This window comes from Aedes albopictus, chromosome 2 (genome assembly GCF_035046485.1).
Source record: "Aedes albopictus strain Foshan chromosome 2, AalbF5, whole genome shotgun sequence".
Classification (NCBI taxonomy): Eukaryota; Metazoa; Arthropoda; class Insecta; order Diptera; family Culicidae; genus Aedes; species Aedes albopictus.
The window spans coordinates 393,012,422-393,033,729 of record NC_085137.1 but is presented as its reverse complement, the minus strand read 5'-3'; the positions used below and the strand labels follow the sequence as shown (position 1 = coordinate 393,033,729).

General features: G+C 39.2%; 2 protein-coding genes across 5 annotated transcripts in view; both read left to right on the top strand.

Annotated features, from left to right (window-relative positions):
• LOC115270114 (neurocalcin homolog) overlaps window positions 1-21,308 on the top strand; it is a 579,846-nt gene that overhangs the window by 96,798 nt on the left and 461,740 nt on the right. The window lies entirely within an intron of this gene.
• The window catches only part of LOC109400621 (neuronal calcium sensor 2), a 510,430-nt gene that overhangs the window by 75,688 nt on the left and 413,434 nt on the right, over window positions 1-21,308 (top strand). The window lies entirely within an intron of this gene.

Here is a 21,308-nt window from a genome sequence, read left to right as displayed (position 1 = left end):
GATTTCGTAACTCTTTTGAACATTTTTTTTCATCAAACGGTCTACAAGAGAGCGTTGAGTTGAAGACCTTTGAGAAAGCGACTGTTCATCTTGTTCGTTAGATTATAATAAACAAAATCACTTATTAATTTTAACTTACTTGGTGGCTGAAGAAAAAAAAAATACTATACAATTTTTAATATTCATAGCGGTAGTATTTTTTTGTTTTTTTCGTGAGCATTGTCAGGTATGTATACAGACAAACAAACGTAACACTGGTGAAATTTTCATTGACCACGCCTTCAACGATCATTTTGAATCTTGGTTGTGGCTTTCATAACAAGAAGAGCGCCCATCGTTTTTCTTTGCGTTTGACGTTTCACACTAGCGCCTTCTGATGACGATATTGCACAACGCAGTGTTTCGTGAAACATTTCCACCAGGTGGTGATAGTGTGAACTGGGCGATGAATTTTCACTAAAATTGTTCTAGGCGTTTCGTCTGTTTGTCTGTGGTATGTACCTCTTATGCATTTGTTGTTGTTGAAGTTACTCGCATTCTTCCGATCATAAAGTCTGTTCTCTACACACTTAATTTTGATTACCGAGTTCGGTAATTTTTTGACGAGATTAAAACTGCTGAGCACCGAACTCGTTCAGCAAAAATGCATTGTTTACCTTTTCCATACGATTTTGACAGTTGTTTTACTGAGCCTCAGTAAAATCGATTACCGAAACTACCGAGATCGTACTGCTGTTATAATCTCGTCAAAAAAGTACCGAACAGGCAATTCAGAAATAAGTGTGTAAGAGGGATTTTTTTTGCGGATAAACTAGACGTATACGCGTATAAAAAACTTTTATTATACAGCTTTTGTCTTAAAAATAAATTCAATTCCATTTTTCTTATAATCAACAGCTTTTCAACACTATCAAGGGATTTTTTCACCAGTCACGTACAATAAAAAGTATGACAATCTCAATATTTTTGATCACAACACTGGATCGCGTCTAAGTTTCAAATAGATACTATAGTAATTACGAATAATCAAACTAAAGTATCATGAAAACAACGTGTTTAATTCAGGCGGTAGCCTTTACAATAAAATCAGCATCAAAATATAGTTCTCGAAATAATTTACACAGAAAAAAAATTTTTTTTGTTACTAAATGTAAAAATTGTGAAATGTTTGAAATGTCATAACTTTTTTGTTTATCAGTTTACCATCACCAAAATTTTATGGTAGATAGCTGATATAATGGGCCATTTCCCCTAAAAAATTGAAGTTGGTAAAAAGATAGGGTTTTGAGATATTTGAGTTTTTGTGACAAATATCATATTTTTTCAAAGTAGAAAAAGAAATTTTTTACAGTGTATATTTTCTAAGGAATCATCATTTAGTTATCTAACTTTGCTGAAAAATTTATAACAATCGAACAATCCGTTTTTGCTGTATAGCTTTTAGAATATTTTAGAACTATTTTCGCATACACCCTTTTGAAAAGTTAGTCGTGAGTGAATATGAAGGTTTAATATCAAAAAATGGCGATTTATATGAAATTGAAAAACTGTGCAAAGTTTCAGATATTTTTGAAATGGTCGCTCAGGATCGACTGACATGACTCCGTGGAATTCCTCAATTGCATGCATACATATTCCAATAACCACCCGGATGGACGCAATATTAATTGAACAAAATATGCCAATCCCCATGACTAGATCCTTTCAAGAGAGAGAGAGAGAGAGAGATGCAAATTGGATCATAATATCGACGTTAACCACTTGTTTACAAGTGTGCAGACTGCTCATCGAAACAACTCAATGAAAATCCAATCGTTACAAATGATGATAAATTCCACTTTGAAGACGGTAAAATCAGGTTACCACTTCTGACAACGTCGGAAAGAGCCGAAAATTTATCATTTCGCGTGGCGAAACCATTGACACGCAAAGCCATTTCGGGTTGCCGCCCCGGTTGATTCCCATCCCCATCCAGACCGTTCTGTCCTGTGCCTGTCCTGACCACGTATCCTGGGACCGAGATTATCATACTGAAAAATCATATTTTCCGTTCGTGCTTGGAGAGAATTCTGAATTGCTCACGCTACTAGCACCGAGAAAGCCCTCCCAACCCAACAAGGAACCAATTGTTGCGTTCGCGCCATACGTGACGATATGAAACAATTACCAAGGCAAACGGCTTAATAACGTGCTCCCCTTTTTCGGAGGATATTGCCTGCTGCATGCATTGCCACCGCACCGCACGCGGACGCAATTTGGAAGCCGAGCCGCAGCACAAAGACTCTCTGTGCAGAGAAGGAAAGGGAGGGTGAACGTAAATCGATTACCAACCAACCAGTCAACCCCATCATCGCCGATCCGGACTCCGGAGTGTACGGTGTGGTGGCGTCCAATCCACATCCCAAGCCAAGCACCATCATCGATGGCATATTTCTTATAACCTGAATTAATCGAAATTGTAATCAACCCGATCATTATCAGTTCGTTATTGGCCATTGTCTCGTGCGTCAGCGTCAACCAGACGACGACAGGCGGATCCGCACACGACAGTCAAATGTTTCTAAATGGGTGCAATGCATGTATCTATATGTATGTTTGCTTTAGCGTGGAGCATAGCGCAGCTGAACAGAAAGCAATATTTGTTGTATTCTAAGCGCACAATAATGTGAATGGGGAAAATCAATTTTTTTTTTATCTAGTTCATTTATTTGGGGCTCAATCGCGTATAACGCTTTACGGAGCCAAGGATCTTTCTTTGTACTTAATAGTATACATTATACAGAGTAATAACTTTTTAATGATATCTGTTAGTAATGGGTGGAAGCCAGGGTACTCGTGGCAGCTCGAGGTTAGAAGGTCACATTTTGAGGGATGGACAGGGTAAGGATTGGGCCAAAGGTTTCACTGCTGCTCATCCGGGGGTGAATCGCATCTTGCTAGCGAATTCGGTGCCTTGTGGTGTTGGTACCAACTTGTTGTGGGACTTGGTCTTCCGGATGGCCAGGAGTAGCTTGGTAACACAAAGAGGACAAAACAGAGAAAAAAAAAACTGGAGAAGAAAACACAAGCGAATTAAACTTTTATACCAGCAGAGCGAAGAAAGTCGAAAATACATCCCATATATGTGACATCGCGGGTCCCCAACACATCTCTCACAAGAACAAAGGGTTGTCTACCTCGGGCCTCAAGGGTATCCAATAGTAGCGCTCTGGAGGCGTCATTATCCGGGCATTGCCAAACTACGTGGTCGATGTCATCATAACCGGAACCGCACTTAGTACAAACATTGCTCAACGCGAGGTTAATCCTGTGTAAATGCGCGTCTAGCGAGTAATGGTTGGACATAAGTCTTGACATCACGCGAATGAAATTGCGACTTACATCCAGACCATACCACCACACTCGCAAAGAAACATTAGGAATAATGGAATGTAACCACCGTCCCAGCTGGCCATCTCGCCAATCATTTTGCCAACTTTGAAGAGAACTCTGGCGAACAAAATGGAAAAATTCATCATGTGAAATTCTTCTATCATAGATCTCACCTTCCTGTGCGCCCACCTTTGCGAGAGAGTCCGCCTTCTCATTGCCATAAATTGAGCAATGTGAGGGGACCCATACAAAGGTAATCTTGTATGATCTTTCGACCAGTGCACCCATCTGCTCCCTTATTTTTGTAAGAAAGTAAGATGAATGTTTTACAGGTTTCATCGACCGGAGTGCCTCAATCGAACTAAGGCTATCCGAGAAGATGAAGAAATGGTCTACGGGCATGTTTGAAATCATCCCCAAAGCGAAATTGATTGCTGCCAGCTCAGCAACATAAACCGAACAAGGTTCCTGAAGTTTGCGGAAGGCGGTGAAATTTTCATTGAAGACACCGAAACCAGTGGATCCATTTATGCGAGACCCATCAGTGAAGAATTTCTTACAGGAATTGACATTTTGGTACTTTTCGTTAAAAATGCGAGGAATAGATATACATCGAAGTTGATCTGGTATTCCATGAATAGCTTGTTTCATGGACAGATCGTATTTAACAGAGGTACTGTCATTAGTGAAGTGTACACGGGGAGGATTATAACTTGGTAGGCTTATGTCAGATGACATGTAGAACAGATAAATTCTCATGAATTTTGATTGAGTGTTCAGACTGAGCATTTCTTCGAAGTTTTCAATGACAAGTGTGTTGCTCACTCCACACTTGATAAGTAACCTTAGCGAGAGCTCCCAGAATCGGTTCTGGAGAGGTTTCACCCCTGCCAGGACCTCAAGGCTCGCATTATGCGTTGAGTGCATACAGCCGAGAGCAATACGCAAACAACGGTATTGAATTCGTTCCAACTTTATTAGGTGGCAGTTTGCTGCTGAGTGGAAGCAGAAAGAGCCATACTCAATAACAGAGAGAATAGTCGTTTTGTAAAGTTTTATGAGGTCTTCCGGGTGAGCACCCCACCATGTTCCGGTAATTGTGCGTAGAAAATTGATCCTTTGTTGACATTTTTGCACCAAATACTTGATTTGGGTACCCCAAGTGCCTTTTGAATCAAACCAGACCCCAAGGTATTTCGAAGTCAAAGACTGGTCGATTTCTATTCCCAAAAGATTGAGCTTCAGTTGGGCTGGGTTCCGCTTTCTAGAAAACACAACCAATTGAGTTTTTTGCGGAGCAAACTCGATCCCTAAATCTCTTGCCCAGATTGACAGATTATTTAGAGAATTTTGCAATGGTCTTTGCAACATTTCTGCATGTGGGCCTTTTAGAGAAACCACAGCATCATCTGCAAGTTGTCTTAGCGTGCATTGTCCTTCCAAGCAACTATCAATGTCTTTCACGTAAAAATTATAAAGCAAGGGACTTAAACATGAGCCTTGGGGTAGGCCCATGTAACTAATTCTGGAAGTTGTCAGTTGTCCGAGATTGAAACTCATATGTTTTTCTGACAACAAATTATACAAGAAATTATTTAAAATTCCTGGAAGTCCACTATTGTGCAGTTTTTCTGACAATATTCCTATGGAAACTGAATCAAAGGCGCCCTTAATATCCAAGAAGACTGAAGCCAGTTGCTCCTTTTCCGCAAAGGCCAGTTGAATATCTGTTGAAAGCAACGCTAGACAATCGTTTGTTCCTTTGCCCTTGCGAAACCCGAACTGTGTATTTGAAAGCAAGTTATTCGATTCGACCCAATGATCGAGTCGTGATAGGATCATTTTTTCCAACAATTTCCTTAAACATGATAACATAGCAATTGGGCGGTATGAATTATGATCAGACGCTGGTTTACCAGGCTTTTGAATAGCTATTACTTTGACCTGTCTCCATTCATGCGGAACGATGTTGTTCTCCATGAATGAGTTGAACAGGTCCAGTAATCGTCTTTTCGCGATATCTGGGAGATTCTTTAGAAGATTGAACTTGATCATATCGCGTCCCGGAGCAGAATTGTTTGATGAAAGAAGAGCCATAGAAAGTTCCAGCATACTGAAGGGTCTGTCCAGAGAACCGTCTCTTGGGGATGTTTCCCAAGAAATCGGTTGTGCTGGGACTGAGTCTGGGCAGACCTTTTTCGCGAAGCTGAATATCCAACGGTTGGAGTATTCGTCACTCTCATTAGAAGAAGAGCGGTTTCGCATGTTGCGAGCCACTCTCCAAAGCGTTGTCATTGAAGTTTCTCTTGAGAGACCCTCAATGAAGTGTCGCCAATAACTACGCTTCTTCGCTTTCAGCAGGTTTCTCAGCTGTCTTTCGAGCTTTGCGTACTCTTGATAAAGATCTGAGGTACCGTGCCTACGAAAGGTTTTGAAAGCATCAGATTTTTTAAGATACAACTGGGTGCAATCATCATCCCAGCCTAGTGTGGCTGGTCTTCTTTTGAAGGTTGCACTTGGAACACGTCGTTTTTGTGATTCTAATGCACTCTTATATATCAGTTCAGACAGGAATCGATACTCATCCAAAGGTGGGAGGGGATTGAATGATTCGATGCCAAAAGATACCGCTTCTGCATACTTTTGCCAATCGATATTCCTCGTGAGGTCAAAAGGAACCTGAATTGGATGGTCTGACCTTTCACTATTATGCTTTATGGTGGTTATAATGGGTAAGTGATCACTACCATGAGGATCCTCGATTACCTTCCACAAGCAATCGAATGATAGTGAGCTTGACCCCAGTGATAGGTCGAGACGACTTTCTTTGCCGTCAGATGCAATACGTGTCACTTCACCTGTATTTAAAATGTTCAAATTGAAATCGTCGCATAAATCATAGAAAACGGCCGCTCTATTATCGTCATATGGTTCGCCCCACCCTGTACCATGCGCGTTCATATCACCCAGAATTAAAACTGGATGTGATAGTGCAGAAACCGCATTCCAAAGATGACGGCGGTTAATTGAAATTCTTGGAGGAATGTAAACGGAAGCTACGCAAAGTTCTTTACCCTTTACGTTTATTTGGCAAGCGACGATTTCTACGCCAGGATGAGTCGCGATTGGAATTCTATAAAATGAGTAAGTCTTTTTGATCCCCAAAAGAACTCCCCCATAATGGTCATCTCTATCCTGGCGTATAATATTAAAATCGTGGAAGTTGAGTTCATCTTCAGAAGAAAGCCATGTTTCACAAAGGGCAAATATATCACAATCAGAGTTGTGAATCAAAAACTTAAACAGGTCTAATTTAGGTTTTAGACTATGACAGTTCCACTGTAGCACAGTGATCATATCTTGTACCTCACTTGATGAATTATCCATCGAAAGATATGATCGCAGCAAGGAGGGGCCATGATTGTGTCAGATTCCGAAGATATTCTTCTACTGTAGGTATAAACATATCAATAATGCCTCTAAATGTTTCTGGAAGGCTGAGGGCATCATATAAGCGATCCACGAGAACCCTAAAAGTGAACAGTCCTCGCTTGGGTCTAGGAGGCTTGTTTGAACTGCGAGGAACTTTGGTAGCTTTTTTCTTGCTACCTTGTCGATTATTTCTCTTTGAAGTGTATTTAACAGGCGGAGACGGGGGTGACAGGTTCTTGCTACAACATGGATCTGAAGCTGAAGGAACCTGATTCTTCGGAGTTTTTAAGTTTACCCCGTCTCCTTTAACATTAGGCAAACTTTTGAGGGAAGACTTTAAAAAGACCTTTCGGCGCAATCCCGGGGAAGATGATGACTTCCTTTTTCCAGGTGCGTGTACCTCCGAAAGAGATCTACCCTCATCAGTTTCGCCATCGTCCTGATCATCGGAAGACAACTCCTGATAGGGATTTTCAACTGGGACAGCTGATTCAGACACGGAATCTGGTGTTTTAAAAGATTTCACCATCTCCGCATATGTCTGTTTGGAGCGCTTTATGATAGAGCGACTCTCATTTCGAATGCGTCTTTTGTAAGCCGGGCAAACTTGCAAGTCGTGTGGATCTCCGCCACAGTAGCTACATTTTTCCGCTTCCTGTGTGCAAGAGTCCTCCAAATGAGCTTGGTTGCATTTGCCACAACGGGGCTTGTTGTCGCAAAAGCTATCGCTGTGACCAAACTGCTTGCATTTGGTACAATTAAAAACCTTCGGCCTAAAAAGATGCACTGGGTAAAAACCACCATCAATTACAACAAATTCCGGGAGGACGGAACCTGGAAAAGTCACTCGAAAAAACGCTGAAGGCGAGTACACCTTTTTATTTCCTTCCATGGAAACCTTAGATAAGCGTTTACAGTCTAGGATAGCCACATCAGGAATTGACCTATTTTTGAATCGACCAAAGCCGGTCTTGATGTCCTCACATGTCAGCATTTCGTCGAGGATCTTCCCCTCCACCTCCACTTCTCGTGCTGGCACATAGACCGCGTATTCAACAGTAAACGCTTCGTGTTGAGCAATTTCATTTGCTGCTTTGTAGGTAGGTGCGGTAACACGCAGCTTGGATGCTTTCACTTGGTGAATAACGGTCCCAGGATACTTACGCGTCAGCTCTCGAGAAATCGAAAGCATATTCAATGGTTTGCATTTGCGCCGGAAATAGACAACCCAAGGTCCAGGCGAAGATGGCTGATAAAACCGCGTACGAGCAATGATATCATTGGGAGGCGTTTCGCCTCCAATCGAATCGTCCATGTGGAAACAAATTTGTGGAAAATAACTCAAAAGTGCAAAAGAGGAAGAAAAAAAACCTTAAAGTATTTACAGTGCACTTTCTTCCTTAGGACGACAACTGTTTGGTTTGTCAAACAATGTTAATAATATATAGAAAAAAAAATAAAGCAAAAAAAAAACTTGTACTAATAATATACGAATTCAATTCTTATGTTTATTTTAGCGCACCCTGTAGGATGCAAAAAAAAACGGTATTGAAAAAAAAAAAGAAAAAATAGCTAATAAAAAAAAAACAAAAAAAAAAAAAAAGTTCTGTTATTTACAGTTTGTACACCCTTACCCGTATACAGTAGTTTGGGAACTACTGTTATGGATGTCAAAAAAAAGCACGTGGTCGAATGTGGACTGGGGATACAATAGACAAAAGCGATCAAAACAAATTGGGCGGACAAAAGAGTGTATCGAAAGAGTGATACTTATCTGACCGAAGCAGGTAGATATTTATCACAGGCAGGTCGATGGTAAAGCTGTCCGTCGCGTCTGCCTTCGCACCCGTCGCCGCCGTCCTCTTCGATGACGGAGGGGCTGATGATGGCGATAAAGATGACTTTCTTGGATGCGATGCTTCTTCTTTGATGTACGATGATGCAAGCACCTCGCTTCCCGGGTTGCGCAGGATACCACCTTGCGACACTACACTTCGCACAAGCAGGAAAACGTACGATATAAAAAACCTTCCGCACTTGCGGGGGAAAAAACTCCACTTATACGAGGTCTATCGCGTGGTGAGATACGGAGCACACGTCCGACTCGTCCAAATGCACAACTGGGAATGGAAAATCAATTTAATAACTACAGTTTGAAGAACAAATACATTTGGGATAACTGCAATGTATAAAGACTTATTCTGGCTATGGTCCACTGCACGAATTTATGCTGGCCTGCTTACTCTCACAGAAAATTTGACTTTTGAGAGGTGCCGGCACCGCTCAAACGTCAAATTTCGTGTGAGAGTAAGAAGGCCAGAATAAATTCGTGCAGTAATCCATGGTCGTTTTGATACTGCTAATTTCTTCAATTGCGTTTTAAATGACTTAAAAGTAATGTAAGAAATTTTTGATAGGTAGGAATGGCTGTAAATATGTCCGATAATTGTCAGTCGTTTAAACAATCTCAAACAAGAATGTGATGCTGTACAAGTGTTTAGCTGCTATTTTAAAGCAGCCTTCATTTGAACAAAAGCTGGACACAGCAGGAGGTACAATTCTTTATTCAACTCCTAATTTTGGTGTATTTATTCAACCTTCAACTGGTTTCAGGTTCTTGGAAAGGCTGATTCAATTCTTAACATGCACTTAATCAGTAATCAATTTTATTTATTTCGGTCGATAATAAATTACTTTCGTAAACTTTATTTTTACCAAATGCAGCTTTCAATTCACAGAATAGATGTATTGGAATGTATAAATTAATCTATGAGAAACACTGGGAAATGAACTCGTACCTCTTGATTTACAATCACCCCTGTGAAGAAAGCACGACACTAGACAACGGATTAGCATGCAACGCCCAGTGGCACAGAAAACTATTCCTCACAGCTGCTGCAGGAATCGAACCCACGCTGAATGGCTATCTATTCCGCAGAATCATTACCTGTTCTGTTTTTTTTTTGTTTTTATTAATGTGTATTTTAACTTATAGCTAATTCTACACATACCTGTTCTGTGGCTTAGTTGGTTAAAGCGCCGGCCTTGCTAATACGAAGTCGTGTGTTCGAATCCCCCCATGGGAGCGATTTTTTTTTTCACAAATTCATCTCTCAATTTGTCAACTAGCAACATTCTGTGCCTTCTAATTACAAGTTTTTCCGCTTCTTTTTATTTTGTCATTAGGGTGATCGTTTCCATTTAGGTCTAAAAAATCGATAAATTCGTTTTTTTTTTAATTTTTATCTTTACAACCACTAAGCTGATCTTTGAAATAAAAAATTAAGCAAATGGAAAAAATGGAATATACTTAAAAAAAAACATTATAAAAGTATATTTTATTATGAAAAACATTCGTTGTAGGGTAAACTGCCAATTTTGAACAGTCAATATTAAAATTTTCATTTTCATTAGTTTTTTCCGTGCAAAATGGTAGTAGCCAAATGTCTGGTGATCCGAGCAGGAGAAAATAGCTGAAGAATGACAAACTCAGGTATGGAAAACCGAATACCTACTACCTAAATGAAGTATTAAGAAGCCCTGCATAAGAGGTAAAATATCTAAAATAACAACTGGTGTGTATTCTGTGCAAAACACGTGATTAATGACATCAGGTATGACAGAACCTGAATAATAATCTGAGATTTTTCCATACAAATAGCGATTTTTCCATAATTGAATAGGGTAATTCGCCAACTGTTGAACACTACCCAAATGTTGAACAGTTTCTGAAAATGTTATTATAATTTTAACTTAAGTAATTTTCTATCAATGTAAACGTATGATGTAGATGCGTATACATGTGTGTCAAGATATTCCTCCAATACAGTTACAAAGTTATACATTTTACGTCAAAAATATCGATTGAAAATTGTGTACCGCTAATGACACGAAAACAGCACATTTCTTAAGATTAATTTTAAGAAATTGGTGTTACGAAATAAAGTTTGCTGGCAAATCGACCACAAATATATAAGTCACACCACAGTTATAAGAACTGGAAGGATGTTCTTAACAGTTTAACATTGTTTAAAATCACATTTTTATTGTAATTTCATTTGAATTTTTTTTTCTTATCACACTATCATTATGCATCTAGGATCCAATTGTTGAACACTGGAGCTTTATAGATAAAAAGAGTATTTCAGTGGATGTAGAAACTCGGTTTCCTAACGTGGAATGGAACGTAATTTGGAGGAACTTTAGACTCATTTTTTTGTTGTCAGCCGATAAAGAAATTGTTTATAAGCTATAGTAAACGACATAGTACCCAACAAAGAAAAATTGTTGGCATACAACATTGGTTATTTGAATGGTGATTACTGCGAACATTGTGGAGCATCAGATAGCAATATGCATAGGATAAGGGAGTGTAGAAACAGTCAAGAAGTGAGGCAATGGACTAAGCAAATCTTAAAAGAAAGGATAATGGTTCAATATGAAAAAATAGAAGACATTTTGCAATGGAATATTAATGTAAAAAACAAGCAACATAATGCAGCACTGTGGTTAGCCATGCACTGCATTGTATGGTGCATAACAGGAGAAGTAAACAATAGTTTATATTGCTTTAAGAAATCAATCAGAGAATTCAGATGGTTGAATAAAACAAACAAAAAAAACTTGTTCCAGAGGGATTCAGAATTCAGACGGTCTTAGGAGTATTTCAGGGCGCTCCATGGGAGTTCAGGAACGATTCACGGATTTTCACAGGATTTAAGGGTCGTTCCAGGGGTGTTCTAGGGGGTTGAGTGGGTCCCATGGGTTTCTAGGAGTGTTTCAGGGGCTTTCAAAGGCGTTTTTTCTTTAATTGTTTTTGCTTCTAGTCGAATCTTTTCAGCCATTTTTACATTTAGTTATGTTCAAAACGATTTCAGTTCTCTAGAGCTCCCATTAAATGGGAAGTGATTTCTTGGGAACGTCCATAAATTACGTCACGCTTTGAGGGGGAGTGGAGGGGGGGGGGGGTTTCAGCAAAGTGTGACGACTCATACAAAAAAATCAGAGGTCTAATATATGTAAAAAGTGTGACATACGGAGAGGGCGGTTTAAATGGACAATTTTTGTGTGACGTAATTTATAAACGCTCCCTCATTTGAATGAATTGTCACTCAAATGACTAACTGGGCACAAAACACGAAAAACCCGGAAAAATCCGCCGGAGTGAAAAATTATCGGATGTCGGGTCAAAGTCGGGTCAAATTTTATCAAATGTTGGACCACTGTTGGACCCACATCGGATAACACTAGCCCCTTGGGAGTCACTAGCCCCTTGGATTTTTATTTTTAAGTTTTATTGGAGCTTCAGAGATTTCGAAGGGGTTCCATGGAGCTTCCAAGGAGGGTTTCAGGTATGCTAGAGAGGCGTATCAAGGCTGTACAGGGAATTCCAGGAGGGTTTCGAAGGAATTTCTGTTGGATTGGCGAGATGCCTTTGAAATCCTCTGAATCACTTGAAATGCCCCTGTAATTCGCTGAGACCTCTAGAACATCCCTGAAACGTCCTTGGAAATCTTATGAAAGCGCTTGAAACCCTTTAAAATGTCCTTAACCCGATTGGTTTATACAGCCACAGCATAACCATTAGTATGGGACGCAGTGGCTTAAAAAATGGGACAAATCTCAAATCCTCGCTGTAGTCGACTTTTTGGATTCCATTTAGGTCCTATACGAACTGTGCAAAATTTCAGCGGGATCGGTGAGGAGCTATAATTTAGCGCAAGCGGTTAAAAGTTTGCATATGATTTATTATGGGAAAAATTACACTAACAGAAAAAAAAAATCCCAGAGGTCGCCCCTTGTCTTCTTAATTCAAATCGATCAATGCTCCTTGTAGAAAAATCATCCACGAATCATTCTCTCTAACGGGGTGGTTTCGACTGGAGTTGGTGCACAAAGAGTGTGATTCGGCTTTAACAGTCAATAAACTTGCATCGATTACTTTTTAATCTTTGCCGACGTTTCGGTCCGGGGAGTGGACCTGAGAAGGTCCACTCCCCGAAGGTCCACTCCCCGGACCGAAACGTCGGCAAAGATTAAAAAGTAATCGATGCAAGTTTATTGACTATTAAAGCCGAATCACACTCTTTGTGCATTCTCTCTAACTTTTTTTCACAAGCATCCAATCGTTTTGCTGCCTTACCAAATCAAGGTCTACACATTCAGAAATATAATCATTGCATTGTAATCATAAAAGGTACTGCCAACTTTAAATACGACATGGGGCGAAATTCGTCATACATTTGCAATAAAGCATTTATTTAAACATGAAACCCCCTTCCAAATGACAAAATCTCCTAACAAATTGTATTTAATTCGATTCTGGGATAATTTTGACCTTTCACTGGTTTAGTTTTTGACAAAAAAGGACACTGAAAAAAAAACAACATGACAGGACATGAACAAATTATTGATAGAAAAACTTCTTTTCCATGTAAGTGCCCATCTTATTGTTTATGGACGGTTGGTAGGGATCATAATTACCTATCTTGAGACAAAATTTCATCAAAATCGACAGGGGTGGTGCTTAGTAAATCGATTTTGCATTTTTTTAAACGATATTTTTTTTCCAGTGTAGGGGTCAATTTAGATTTTTTAGTATTTTTTTTGCCTTGAAAATTGATTTATTTTGTGATAACTACCCATACAACACTTTTTTGCAGGAACGGTCATGTTTTCTGCTAATCATATTTGAAAAAAAAAAACAATCTGTAAAATAGCCCTTTTCAAGGGATAGTCTAGATAAATTTTGAAGAGACTAAGTATGCAAGGTGGCTTATATAGGCAAGGTCTACACACAAAGAATGTTTCATTGTAATCTGGAGTGCTGCCATCATTTGTTGAGTTAAGGCGAAACCCGTCTCTTGAATTCCATGAAAACCCCTGAAACACCCATGGAACCATGGAACAGCCCCGAGCCCATTTCAAACCCCGGAATGTGTCTTAAAGCCCTGAAATTCATTTTAATATCCCTGTAACACCTCTGTAGCGCCTTGAAATCCCTTTTCAAACCCTTAAACACTTGGAACGTCCCTGAAACTCCCTGTAACGTCTGGAACACCCTCGAAAACTCCTGATACGCCCATGAAACTCCTTGAAAACCCCTGAAACACCCTCGAAACTACCATTTAAAGCACTTGCAATACCCTGAAATATTCTTGAAAATTCTCAGAATTTCTCTGAAAGCCTCGATAATATACTAAATACCCTGGATTGACGCTGAATCCTCTTGAAACCCTCTTGAACGAGCCTAAAAGTTCCTTGAGTGCCTCTGAAACGCGTTACAGTATGCGGCAGGAAAAAATGCGAAAGTGTTTTATAACTTCAAACCTCATTTTCGCCCATTTGACATTAACCAATCTATGTATCAACGTTCCGTTATCTATAATAGGTTAGTTTTCTGAAAAGTTAATTAAAAAGTTTCCCATTTTGGTCACTAACCTTTACAGGGCGGCGCCTGAAGATGAAGACAACCAGAATTTTCAAACCGCAGAAAATCGCACAGGTCGCTAAATTTCGCATCTGATAAAACAAAATTTTTGATTTTCTCTACAATATCATCAAATATATGTACTTATTTCATCTGGTATGTGAAACTACATGGTTCTGGATCAGTGTGGTCTGGTTGTTCATCGAATTTGAGCTAATTTTGTTACTGATATAGTCATTTAGTTTAATGACCATTGGGTGCGCAGTTTATTGATATCCGCTTATTAGTCCTACATCATCACATGTTAAACATCAAATATGTTCATTTTTATTTTTCAGTGCTAGAATATAGACATTGACTGATACACTGTCATGAAAAAATAGTCATATATATCCCATATTTAGCGTGTAATATTGCCTTGAACTTTTCGCATTTTTTCCTGCCGCACCCTGTATTTTGAGACAACATTTAATTGCAATTAAAAATGATGTTGTTTTAATTGCCTATGAATTTTTTAAAACGATTTTTTCAGTGTGAGGCTCATTTTAGATTTTTTTTTTTGAAACTAGACTTATTTTGCGATAATCACCCATACAGCACTTTTTTTTGTAGGAGTATTGACTTTAACTAAACAAATAAAAAATCGTAAAATAGTTTAACTTTTGTCTAGGGAAACTAGGTATGCTAATTGCTTTATCTAATCAAGGTCCTCTGAAAAATTCATTGCAATCTGAGAGGGTGCTGCCAACTTCGAATACGATTTGGACGAAATTCATCATTTCCTAAGAGAATACATTTGTAATAAAGTATTTATTTAAACATAAAAACCCCATCCAAATGATTGAATAAATAAGACAAAATCTCCTAACAAATTGTATTTCATTCGTTTCTGGGATAATTTTGACCTTTCACTGGTTTAGTTTTTGACAACAAAAGACACTTTTGTCATTTGGACATGAACACATTTTTGTTAGAAAAAACTTTTTTCCTTAAAAGTTTTTTCTAACAAAAATTTGATAGTTTTGATATATTTTAAACGATATTGTTTTCAGTGTAGGGCTCAATTCAGATTTTTAGCATTATTTTCCTTGAAAATTGATTTATTTTGTGATTACTACGCATACAACACTTTTTTGCAGGAATAGTCATGTTTTCTGCTAATCATATCTGAAAAAAAAATCCGTAAAATAGCCCTTTTTAAGGGATAGTCTAGATAAATTTTGAAGAGACTAATTGCATACTTATATATGGCTTATATAGGCAAGGTCTACACACCAAAAATGTTTCATTGTAATCTGGAGTGCTGCCATCATTTGTTAGTTGGAGCGAAACCCGTCTCTTGAATCCCATGAAAACCCTTGAAACCTCCGTGGAAACCTCCCCTTTTGAACCCCGGAATGTGTCTTAAAGCCCTGAAATTCGCTTTAATTTTCTTGTAACACCTCTGTAGCGCCCTGAAATCCCTTTTGAAAACCCTAAAGCACCTAGAGCGTCCCTGAAACTCCCTGTAACGCATCCCAAGTAACCAAAAGTTCCGCTTTCCATGACAAAATGCACTTTCAAGTTCCGCGAAGTTCTGATAAAGTTCCAAATGGAACTTTCTGGCTGCTTAAGAGGCTAACGGTGAGCCTTGCTGGAACTTCGGTCACAAGTTCCGGCAAGGCTCATTGTTAGCCTCTTAAGCAGCCAGAAAGTTCCATTCGGAACTTTATCTGAACTTCGCGGAACTTTAAAGCTGCTTAAGATGCTACTCGGAACTTTAAAGTTCATAGAAGTTCAGATCAGTAGCATTATGTTTCAATGAAGATTAAATTTATTACTTTTACAGAAAACAACTGTTTAAGCATACACGAATAAAAGACAAATATGAATTTATCAAATCAATGAATGAAAGGCATGAGCAAAAAAAAAAATTGCCGCCCATCGGATTCGATCCGATAGTCGCTGCGTGAGAACCCTACGCTCTACCACAGTACTACAGTAGCGATTGAGTGAACCGCAGGTAAAGTCTGACTTGAATCGATTTTCTGTCGGCAGCTAGTTTTGCACATTTGTACAGTAGTGAAGTTAGCTTGACTTTATCAAGAGTCTTCAGCAGCACAGCAGTAAGTCGGCAGGCTATCACGCAGGAGGATCCAGTTCAAATCTACACAGCAGCGAAATGTGTGAAAATATAATTTCAGAAGCAATTGCCAGACATGAATCACAAAACGCACCAGCAGAGGGTGGGTTGTGATTCTGAAAAACACATTTTTGTTTCTGCATGAATTTTGTCAAAGTTCTGTCCGAAGCTGCTTAGAAGGCTATCCAGCGTGCTTATGTGAACTTTCAAGTTCCAAAATTACTTAAAAATGAAGCTGCTTAGAAGGCTAGTGAGCAACTTCGAACAAGCTGCTTAGCTTATAAAGTACCCTTTTATCTGAACTTTTGGTTACTTGGGATGGAACATCCTTGATACCTCTTGAAAACTCCTGGTACGCCCCTGAAACTCTTTGAAAACCCTGAAACACCCTCCAAACTACCATTTACGCACTTGAAATGTCCTGAAATATTCTTGGAAACTCTCAAAATTTCTCTGAAATCCTCGAGAATATCCTAAACACCCTGGAACGCCGCTGAAACCGCTTGAAACCCTCCTGAACGAGCCCAAAAGTCCCAGGAATGCCTGTGAAACGCATTTAGAGCACCCCAAAAACCACTTGAGAACACCTGGAACGCCCCTGAAATGCCTTGCAGCACCCCTGAAATCTCTTCAAAACCCGTAGAATGTCTCTGTGAAACCCCTTGGGACATCGCTGAAACTCCTTGAAAACCCCAGGATCACCCCTGAAACGCATTGCAACAAATACCTCAAAACCCCTTGAAACCCCCGGGATACCTCTGAAGCCTCTGAATCGCTATACTTTCTCTGTAATGGACCTGAAACCTCTTGAAACACCACAGAAACACCTATTCAACTCTCTGGATCTCCCTGGAACGCCCATGAAAATCTTCATATGGCCTCTGAAACTCGTTGAAACCCCTGAGACTATTTGGAATACCTCTTGAATGCCCTTGAAATACAAATAAAATGGCTGTCATGCTTGTAGTTTCAGTACCTAATGCAAAAGTTCAACAATGAATGCATAATAAAAGTGTGATGAAAACAAATAATTCATTTAATAAAATCCCGAAGGTAATTTAAAACAATGCAAAAGTGTTTAGGCCATCCTCCTGGTTCTTGGTAACAATGGTGCGACATTGATATATTATTGGTTTGTCAGCTTAACTCATTTCGTTACAACGATTTAATAAACTTAATTTGAAGAATTGTGCAGTTTTCGTGTCATCGGCGACACAAAATTTTCAATATTTTTTATGGAAAATATTTATAATAATGTAAGTCAATCAAATATCATGGCACTCATGCATACGATTCTATATCAGCTGGAGAATTTCTAAAGTTCGATTTTCAAAACGCTTGTCAGAAACTGTTGGAGAATTACCCTTTTTGATTATTTGATGGTTTTCATGGTTTGTAGACAGAGGGCGCTATATTTTTACAATTTTACTAGTAAATTTTGACTTCTCTTCATCAGGGAGGTCCAATGTATCATTTTAGAGTTATGTTTTTTTTTTGAGGTTATTAAGTTTTGGGTTTTCGCCTAAGGCTTTTATGCGCTTTGACTACCATGCGCCTCCATTGATTTATAGCGGCTGTAACATGGTCACACTTATATAAGCTTTCAACATGAGAACTGGGACACACTCAAGAATTACACAGCGCAACTTTTTTTTGTCTCAAGGGCAAACTTATGTGTCTCCAAAGGTTTTTGGGCCGCTGAATCCGAATCCGAGCTCAGATTTGCTCCAACACGTCACAATTTTGAGCTATACCTCAATTTATAGGGCAAAATATGCGATTTTGGGCTTTTTTGACTGCAAGCCATTAAGCATGGAAATATTTTTTTCAAGCAATCAAAAGGTTAATTGGTAAATTAACATCTAAATTAACGACTCATGCAAAATCTTTCGATTTACCTAATCAAATTTGATAGATTTAAGCATTTTATGTTAGTATGAAAACTTGCATGCAACTTTTGGAGGGTGACTTGTATGGGAAATATCGTACCTAACATAAATCACTTAAAACTATCAAAATCGATTTGGTAAAACGAAATATTTTGCATGAGTCGTTAATTTAGATGTTAATTGACCAATTTACCTTTTGATTGCTCAAAAAAAATATTTCCATGCTTAATGGCTTGCAGTCAAAAAAGCCCAAAATCGCATATTTTGCCCTATAAATTGAGGTATAGCTCAAAATTGTGACGTGTTGGAGCAAATCTGAGCCCGGATTCGGATTCAGCGGCCCAAAAACCTTCGGAGACACATAAATTTGCTCTTGAGACAGACCAAAAGTTAATTTTTGTTACGCTGTGTTATTACAAGAAGACCTCTCTCGTTACCAAAGTATCAATCCTGAAGAAGATCTGCAATCTGACCGATGAGGATGAGACGATGTGGAGAACCACCTTCTTTTAATGTAACAAATGTTCCTCAGGCTGAGAAAGTTGAAGCTCGGTGCAACCCTGCCAATAGTGCTGGTTCGGAGAAGTTATCATCATCATTCGCTTATAGTTTATAGTTGCTTCATAGCTCAAATCCACATACCTGAACCGCACCGAATCTGCCTCCAAACCCTAGGTGTTAAACGTAGTACTACTTCCACCTTTCCATCATATTACCGGTCATCAACAAAGAGCTTTTTCTCTTCTAAGGGTTTCACTCGGCTCTTAGAACCTTGCATAATAAATCTGATTAGCTTCATTCAATAATAAAGTGTGTATTTCTGTTATATAGATGTATTGGAACATTCATTGTTGAAGCTCACCATTCTATACGGCAGCTCCAACATCATAACACCATACTACGCTATAATTAGCTATGATTGATGACAATTATCCCGATCCCATATCCCACAACCCACATGCCTAAGTGGTGTGCCCTCACATACCTAAGCACGCGCCACTACCATACCGCAGACATGCATGTCCGCTGATTTGTATACTCAGTAGGGACTCTTTGTCATCGTCTCGACATCGCCACCCATCGTCCCGTTCGTGGCCGGCTGCCATCGAGGTGTTATTTCGAAATTGATAGCATTATTATGAGTGATTTGATTTGCATTTTAAACCATCTCTCATCGACATGAGCATTCTCGCTCGAGGCTCCCGGTTCGCAATCGGCGTTGGATGCTACTAAGCCGCGCCATGTCGCCAGCCATTGGCACTAGAACCACATGCAAACCCGGCTGTCGCCAGCAGAGCCAAACAAAGAGCCAGGCCACGCGCCCATCAGCAGGAGGCTTCACGAAGGGCTTCCCCGTTCGTGCTTCACGCTTTGCGGCCACTACTGTGAACGGCATATGCGTGCGTGCGGGACCATTTGCCAGCGAGCAGCATGCTACACCGATAGCCAAGCAACCGAGTTCGAGCTTCGAGGTGGTGTGGCAGAGATTATGCGGTGACCGGCCGCCTCTTGGCTGCCACCATGGCTCGACCTATCGTCGGCTGATTTATTATGCGAGAACGCAGAACGGTGGCGTCACCACAAGAACTTATCGAGTGCTCAACAAAGGGCGATATCTTCGATAGTAGGGTGCTTGAAGGAAAAATGAATTTAGTCGAGTGGAAGCTGATGTTGGTTTGAATCTGTCGCGGTGGACGATTCTTGACAGTTACAAACGGCAATGTTTTATTGATGTTTGGAACTTTTGGGAGAAACATGTTTTTACTGTGAAAAGTGTAATGTTCAAAAGAAAAATGTTAACATGGTGGTGTAAATACTAAAGTCTCGTTAACAAGATGACCCAGGGCCAGACATGTTAAAATTAAAAGAAAAAAATACAATAATTTAAACTTTTAAATGGGAAGGAGTGGCTTTGGGAAGGAATGTTAAAAGCTTAGCTTAGAATAGAATGTTTTTACGTACATATCAATGGTTGCTCCCAATCCTGATTTTGGCTCATGTCCGAATGAATAAGAGTTGGAATACTTAAGTTATTCTAAAAATGTAATTTTGTACAGGTTATGTCTGATTATTGACGGCGTCGATCAAGTCCGTACACTCAGTTGGAAAGGGAAAGGATCATGAAGTTCTTATGATTGTTGTTATTAGATACCGAGAACACCTCTGTATCTCCAAGAAAAACCCCAGGTTTGGTGTTTGTTGGTGATAAAGGCTAGATCATCTTTATTCGGTGATGCCATCCCAAAACGGTACCACCATTGGTTAAAATCGAAAAAATGATTTTCAAATTCTCGAGTTTGTTCGATTTTTATGTATCAGTTATGATTCCAAGTACGCAGAATATTCATTTTTATAGATGTTTTTGTCCCATTTTTTGTTTGAGAGCGTAAGTAATGCAATAGAATTTATTTGAATTTCTCAAAATTTGTCGAAAAATAACATTTCTTTTGAGTTTTATACTCGTCTTCGTGTAACAAAACCGAGTGGATTGTCAAATGGTTTTCAACGCAGATAATCAGAAAGGATGTTTATCTATCAAATTAAAATCAAAAAGAAGTTTGGAAAGATGGATGGAGGCACATAAGCTCGTTTGAGCTCAGGGTGAGCTCGTTCCATGCTATTATTTAAATGTAAAATAACATAAAATAGTAAGATGATTGTAGATGTTTTTTGTATTATTTGAATCTCACTTTGTATAGTCCATTACTTCAGGTAATGGCGACTCCTAATTTGCGGTTTTTATACAGAATAGATCATGTTTTGAGAATAATGATTGAGCGACCATCTGACGTGGATGATCGATTGTTTGTTTCACGCGTGAAGTGAATATTAGCGCGGTAGTCTGCATGAAATGATTCAAAATCAAAAGGTTGTACCGTAAAACGGGGTATCATTGATCAGCGGGGAAACATTGATCGGCTTGACCGACCTCATGAAATGTTCAAACAAGCATTTTACATTGAATCAGTTTCTGCTATCAAATGATATATCGTAATCTGCTATTATTCAGCTATCGAATGACATGTAATGCATGATAATTGAATTTCATAAACATTGAAATAAA